Below are 7293 nucleotides of genomic sequence, written 5' to 3'. Positions count from 1 at the left end.
ACCTTCTTCAGGAGCAGTGCTGACCTATTTCACTGACCTATGCTCAACTGCCACTAGGTGGCCCTCTTTTCCAGCTTCCAAGGGTCTACATTGGGCCTATGTGGCCTCAGTATAGCCTCAGATTTCCTGCTATGAACTTCATGAGCCCAGCACTGGCTCTCTAGCTATGGTTTGTTCCTTTTTGGGTGGAGTGGATGGGTGGTTCTTGGAGAATCTACTACTTTCCCGTGAGTGCAGTGGGAGGCTGTCTTGGAGAATCTAGCTATCCCGACTGCCTACACAGAGCCTACCATAATTTTTCACTCAAATCTTTAGTATAAATGTAATTGTCTTGGCCTTCTGTAATAATACCTTTGAAGAAATAAGGATTTTAAAAAAAATATTCATTTAATATTCTAAGTAGACCTGCAACATGGGAACAATATTATTATTACTTTTGCAGTTGAGAGGAGTGAAATCTCGCGGGGTGATTAAAGCAAGTTTATTAGCCTCTCTAAAGCCTCAGTTTCTTACTCTGTAAAATGGAAGGGTCCTTATCTCTTTCCTACTGCTTTGTGAGTATTTAAAGGGATGTAATTTGGGAAGCGCCCAGCACCTGGTCTACTACTGGCACAGGGTTTTAAAGCCACCCAGAGGCCGAGGCGTCAACACTCCGTTTCCCTGCCGGTGCTCCTTCCAGCCCCTGGTGTGGTCGATTTGGCAGGGGTGGAGCGCCAGGCGCGTGCAGAGCCGGGCGGACCCGCCCCTCGGGCCAAGGCCCGGCGGGAGGCGGAGCTCGTAGTCAGGAGCCGCCTCCCGGGCGGCCGGGGCGGTCCCCGAGCCGCTTTCCGCGGCCTCTCGTTTCCCTGGGCGGTACTAGCTCGCCGCGGCCGCGTCTGGGGTGAGTACACGCGGCCCTGGCTCCGCCGGAGCTCGGGAAATGCAGTTCCCTGGACACTGGCGCCGTGCGAGGGTGGCCGGGCGACGGCCGGGGTCGGTCCCGGGGTTGGGGCGGGGCGGCCGTGGGGATGGCGCGGCCTCCGTGGGCCGTCCCTCCTCAGCTGGAGCGGTGGGCCGGGCCGGGGGCCTGCGGAGGCCGAGCCTGGCGGGAGGCACCGGCTCAGGTGCTGGCATCCCGCGCGGCCCCGCCTCTGCTGCGAGCCGGGAGCCAGGCGAGGTGCTTGCTGCCAGGTAGGAAAAGATCCAGGGCTCACTCATAACCCAGGGCACGATTCCGGGGTCGCCCCCAGCACCTCTCCGCTGGGTGCATCAACCTGAAAAAGCCCCTTCTTCCTGGAAACCCTCTTTCTCCAGCGTTTCAACGGGGAAACTGATCAGCTGACCCCAGCCCCAGTCTTGCGAGGGGCCGGCAACCTTTGAGCTTTCTCCGAAGGGCCTGCTCACCTGGATTATAAAGGGCTTCGGAGACAGCCATCCAATGTCTGTTGATCTGTATTTCTTGATGTTCTGTCTTCCATTAGATAAGGGCTGTTAACTCTTGGTTTGAAAAAAACCAGACAAGTCCAGGGGCTCTGGACCGAGAAAAGGCCTGTGGGTTGGTAGCCTTAGGAGAGTAGTTATCAACAGAGGGTGGGTGTGCATCCTGTTGCAAAGTGTTCCAGTGTGGGTGAGGGATGGGGACGTGGAGGTGGTGAGGGCACTGGTAGACCTCCTCAGCCGTTTGGTGATGAAGAGGAGGAATGAGAAGATGGTAATTTGAGCGTGGAGGAGAGTCGTGGCTTTTTTTTTTTTTTTTTTTAATTTTAAAGAAAGGAAAATAACACCTTGAAGATCCTAGAAAATCAAGGAGAGATCAGGATGAATAGGATTCAGGGTCCAGATTGAGAAATTGGGATTCAGAAGAGGATGCGGATAGCTATTCCCGAGACCCAGATGGGGAGTGCTGGAAGGTCTCTCTTGGAGGAGGAGATAACGCTTGATTGGATATAGTTCAGAAGTTTTTGGAATTTTGTCTTCTAGAGCAGTTTGTTCTTTATGGAAATTGTAAACCCCATGAAACTGCAATAACTTTCGTCTACCTATAGCTTTGATCGGATTGAAAACATACATTGTGGCCGGGCGCGGTGGCTCAGGCCTGTAATCCCAGCACTTTGGGAGGCCGAGACGGGCGGATCACGAGGTCAGGAGATCGAGACCATCCTGGCTAACACGGTGAAACCCCGTCTCTACTAAAAAATACAAAAAACTAGCTGGGCGAGGTGGCGGGCGCCTGTAGTCCCAGCTACTCGGAGGCTGAGGCAGGAGAATGGCGTAAACCCGGGAGGCGGAGCTTGCAGTGAGCTGAGATCCGGCCACTGCACTCCAGCCCGGGCGACAGAGCGAGACTTCGTCTCAAAAAAAAGAAAAAAAGAAAAAAAGAAAACATACATTGTGAAGAAGTACTGACCTGAATTGAACTGTCTGACTACATAATCTAAGGGGAAGTGGGTAGAGAGGGCAATAAAATCAATAAAATCAGGGCAATATAATCAGTGATTATAGTTTATGTGCCACTTAATATAATAAGTATTTAGTATCTACTTTAAGCCGAGCTAATAGTAATGCCTGCCTTTTCCAGAAATGCTTGCACATGTTTTGGGAACTAACCTTCTCTTTGAACATGTTTTATTCAGTGGAAACATCCAAAGCAAGTCAGTGATGGTTTTCTATTCTTTGTTTTAAGCCATCAATGAACAGTGGTTTCTAAAACCTGGCTGCATGTGTCAGAGTTACCTAGGTTCTTCTTAAAAATATACATTTTTTTTTTTTTTTTTTTTTTAGACGGAGTCTGGCTCTGTGGCCCAGGCTGGAGTACAGTGGCACGATTTCAGCTCACTGCAACCTACACCTCCCAGGTTCAAGCAATTCTCCCACCTCAGCCTCCCAAGTAGCTGGGACTACAGGCCCAGGCCACTACTCCCAGTTAATTTTTGTGTTTTTGGTAGGTGGGGTTTCACCATGATGACCAGGCTGGTCTGGAACTCCTGACCCCAGGTGGTTCATTTGCCTCGGCCTCCCAAAGTGCTGGGATTACAGGTGTGAGTCATGGACCCAGGCAAAAATATCAATTTCTTGATCCCACTTCAGGCCTTTGAAATAAAAATCTCTGGGGCTGGAGCCTGGGAATAGGCATTTCAAACAGAGACCACAGGGTTCTCTGGCACTGAAGATAACTAACAGCCTCTGAAGTTTTTCTTTGAGATTGGGGCTTTTTGGCCTATTTAGAACAGGTTTTCTTAAAGGTTATATGAATGAATTGTCAAACTTATGTAACTAAAAGTTATAATTCCTGTCTGTGATGTTATCTTTAAATTTTAATGTACAGTCATCCCCCTTATTCTTGAGGGATATGTTGCAAGACTGACAGTGGATGCCTGAAACCATAGATAGTGCCTAACCTTATATACACTGTTTTTTCCTCTATATATGTACATATCTATAATAAAGCATAACTTATAAGTTAGGCACAGTAAGAGATGAATAATATCTAATAATAGAACAGTTATTACAATATGCTGTGATAAAAGTTTTATGAATGTCATCTGTTTCTCAAAATATCTTACTGTATTTTATCGCGGTTAACTGAAACCGCAGAAAGTGAAACCAAGGACTACTGTATTTTAAAGGAAAACTATGTAGTCATTTTATCAGAAAACAGCATTGTTTCTGTTGATGAAAACTCCATTTTAGAAAAATTAGAAGATACAGAAGAAATAAAAGTTTTTCCCTAATCCTATAATTAAGAGATGACCACCAGTGACTCTGTCATTTTGTATGTAAAAGGTATGCACACACACGTATTGTATAATTGGTATTATATTTTATATACTTCTTCTTTTAGAGACAGGGTCTCGCTCTGATGCCCAGGCTGGAGTGCAGTGGCATGATCTTGGCTCACTGCAGCCTCCGTGTCCCCAGTTCAGGTGATCCTCCTTCCTCAGCCTCCCAAGTTGCTGGAACTACAGGCATGCGCCACCATGCCCAGCTAATTTTTGTACTTTTAGTAGAGAAGGGATTTCAACATGTTGGCCAGGTTGGTCTCAAACTCCTGGCCTCAAGTGATCCACCTCTGCCTTCCAAAGTGCTGGGATTACAGACATGAGTCATCACACCCAGCCTATATTTTATATACATCTTTATATCTTTTTTCTACTTAGCTATTATGAGCACTTTTCCATGTAGTTATTGTAAACATTTTAATGGAAGTATATATGCCATCATATGGATGTATTATAATTAATTAAATCAGATCGCTATTAATATTTAGACTCTTCAATTTTTGGTTATTTTAGCAATGTTGGTTTGAATATCGTGGTGTACCTCTCTGATTCTTAGAATAAGTTTCTAAATGATGGAATTAAAAACCTTTCAAATGCATTTTTAAAATCTCATTTTGACGTATCTTCTTACTGCTCTTCCTAACCAGAGAGAAAATTAACATATCTGAAAGATCTATTGCATTCCAGGTCCATTCTCCTATATTGGTGGTTCTCAAACCTTAATGCAGATAAGAATCATTTGGGGAGCTTGTTAAAATTTCATTTTTCTGAGTCCCAGAGGCTGTTGTTCTGACCTGTTGGCTTTGGAGTGGGGCCCAGGAATCTGCAGTTTTAACACATTCCCTTATGTATTTGATAAAGGCACTCTTGGAACCAGATGTGGAGAAATGCTTTTTAAATGAATGGCCAAAGAGACTCAAAACATTTAGGTTACTTGTCAAAAGCCATTCATGCATCTGATAACAAGAATTTGAACTCAGCTCTTTGTGACTTCAGAGCCCTGTTATACCCATGATCTCAGAGCTTTTTAAACTTTTTTTTTTTTTTTTTTTTTTTGAGAGGGAGTCTCGCTCTGTCGCCCGGGCTGGAGTGCAGTGGCCGGTTCTCAGCTCACTGCAAGCTCCGCCTCCCGGGTTTACGCCATTCTCCTGCCTCAGCCTCCGAGTAGCTGGGACTACAGGCGCCCGCCACCTCGCCCAGCTAGTTTTTTGTATTTTTTAGTAGAGACGGGGTTTCACCGTGTTAGCCAGGATGGTCTCGATCTCCTGACCTCGTGATCCGCCCGTCTCGGCCTCCCAAAGTGCTGGGATTACAGGCTTGAGCCACCGCGCCCGGCCTAAACCTTTTTAAGAAGGTTTAGGGTGAGGTGCCCCTAATGACTGCAGAAAGTAAACTCCTACTGACTCCACTGTTGATTTCTTAGGAACAGCTGAAAGTAACATATGAGTACACAATGAACTTCTGTTGAAACTTCCCATCAGAAATTCTGGTGAATTCTGTATTATGCTGCATAACATATACTACATAAAATAACTTTGGTCGTTTGGGTGTTGCAGGACCACCTGGCTTCAAGTGTGGATTTCCACGGTCTTGCTCAGAGGCGGGTACACTGTGTTCCAGTGTGCCATGGAACTCACACAGTGGCACTTTGTGGCTTCATGAAGGAAGAGGCAGGCCACGCAACACTTCCTCCCCAAGGCAAGGAGAAGTAGCACTTTTAGAGGCAGAGGAGCGGAAGGCAGTGGACGTGACCAAAAGTGCCGTTTATTAAAGGTGAGGACCCTACCCTTAGAAAAGTGTTGATATTAGTGAACTGAAGGGAGCTAGTATCAGGGTGAGCCTTTTTAGTTTTTAAAATCCTCCTTAGATGGAATTTTGCACTCATTTGATTAATCTTTATTTCCCACCTTCTTTATGTTTCATTCCTTTTAGCAGTAGCCTGGAATTATGATGTGTCCTTATGTATTTCAACTAGTATATCCTAGTCCATCATTTGTTACTAAATTGAGTACCTGCTGTGTGTCAGGTTGGTTTGAGGCACTAGAAATACAAAAACAATGATTCTCCTTGAGAAGTAAGTTAATTTACTAGCATTTGTTGACTTGGGTTATACCTAGTCTCTGACTCTTTATTTTTAGTTAACTTTAGACTTACAGAAAAGTTGTAAAAATGGTACCGAGAGTTCACCTAGCTTCCCCTAATATTAACCCATTACATAACCATACTACATTGATCAATACTATTAACTAAACTACAAACTTTATTTAAAGTTCAACAATTTTCCTACTAATGTCTGTTTTTTTTTTTCTTCCCACTATATTTTATCAAGGATCCTGCATGTTATTTAGTTTTTCTTTCTCCTTAGTCTCCTCCAATCTGAAATAGTTCCTCAGTTTTTCCTTGTCTTTCATGATTTTGATTCTTTTGAAGAGTACCAGTTAGGTATATTGTGGAATGAACTTGTGGTGAGCGATTGGGTTTCTCCACTACAAAGTTACTGTCTTTCCCTTTGTAGTTAAGAATTACCTTGGGGGACATACTTTGAGACTATACTGTTTATCCTCAGATTTTTGCCTATTAGTTTAGCATCCATTGGTGAACCTTGTCTGCAACAGTTATTAAGTGGTGTTTGCCGAGGGTGATTTTTTTTCCATCTCTCACTTTCTTACTAGTTTTAATTTGCGTAAGAAAAGAGCCGCCCCTTCTCTGCTATTCATTTATTTGTTTGATCATTTTTATCAGTATAGACTAGTGATATTCACTTTATCCTATGGGTTAAAATACACTGCCATCTTTTTTTTTTTTTTTTTTTTGTATTGCTCAAATGCTTGTAGGTTGGGCCATTAGGAGCTTAATCTTTGGGTTTAAATGACTTGTACATGTAAATGGCTGTCATCATTTTTATCCCATTCCTTACCCTGCCCAGGGAACCACTGCCCCTTTAGAATCTGGCCAGTGATCATTCAGAAGCCTCCTAAAGGAGTTGTAATTGGGATAATGAATACCAAGGCCTAAGGAAGGTGGGGCAATGCATGTGTAAAAGGTAAACTCCTAGGAACTCTGCAGGAGTCAAAAGAGTAGCAAAATAATCAGTCTTTCTTCTGGTGTTGCCCCACGGAGCCCCAAGGCATCAGGATCATGTGCGTGGGATAACATCAAGCCCACTCACATGCCCCGTGTCTGCAAAATTACCTGATAGGTTCAGAGACATTGGAATGCTGATTTTGGTGTTCTTAGCTGCCAAATGAACATCCCCTTTCTCCTTGGTGCAAATGCTTAGTAAATACTTATAGAGTGATACATGGTGTCCTCCCCACCCACTTTGGTGGAGTAAAGATGTGTGTGGTTAGAGATTCTCCAAGAATGATACTTAGCACTTACATTGCCCTTCCTTTGTTATAGCTTATCTTCCTTGCCAGATTTTAAAAACTATTATGGGAAATTTCAAGCATACACAAAAGTAGAGAGAAAGAAAATGGACTCTCAGGTACCTATCACCTATCTTCAAGACTTTTTTTTTTTTTTTTTTTTTTTT

The 7293-nt window shown here is 44.1% G+C and overlaps 1 protein-coding gene across 3 annotated transcripts in view; it reads left to right on the top strand.

The window, feature by feature from the left end:
* Positions 1 to 760: 760 nt before the first annotated feature.
* B4GALT4 (beta-1,4-galactosyltransferase 4) overlaps positions 761 to 7293 on the top strand; it is a 30468-nt gene continuing 23935 nt past the window's right edge. For 2 of the 3 annotated variants that reach the window (XM_017875375.1, XM_017875392.1), the window contains exons 1-2: positions 761 to 880; positions 5315 to 5531. The gene's annotated coding sequence lies outside the window, so the exon portion shown is untranslated. Of the gene's footprint in view, positions 881 to 1074; positions 1171 to 5314; positions 5532 to 7293 lie in introns of those variants that run through there. The other variant, XM_017875383.1, reaches the window with a different exon arrangement.

Source organism: Rhinopithecus bieti, unplaced genomic scaffold (genome assembly GCF_001698545.2).
Source record: "Rhinopithecus bieti isolate Rb0 unplaced genomic scaffold, ASM169854v2 scaffold_1251, whole genome shotgun sequence".
Taxonomy (NCBI): Eukaryota; Metazoa; Chordata; class Mammalia; order Primates; family Cercopithecidae; genus Rhinopithecus; species Rhinopithecus bieti.
This window is presented reverse-complemented; position numbering and strand designations above follow the sequence as displayed.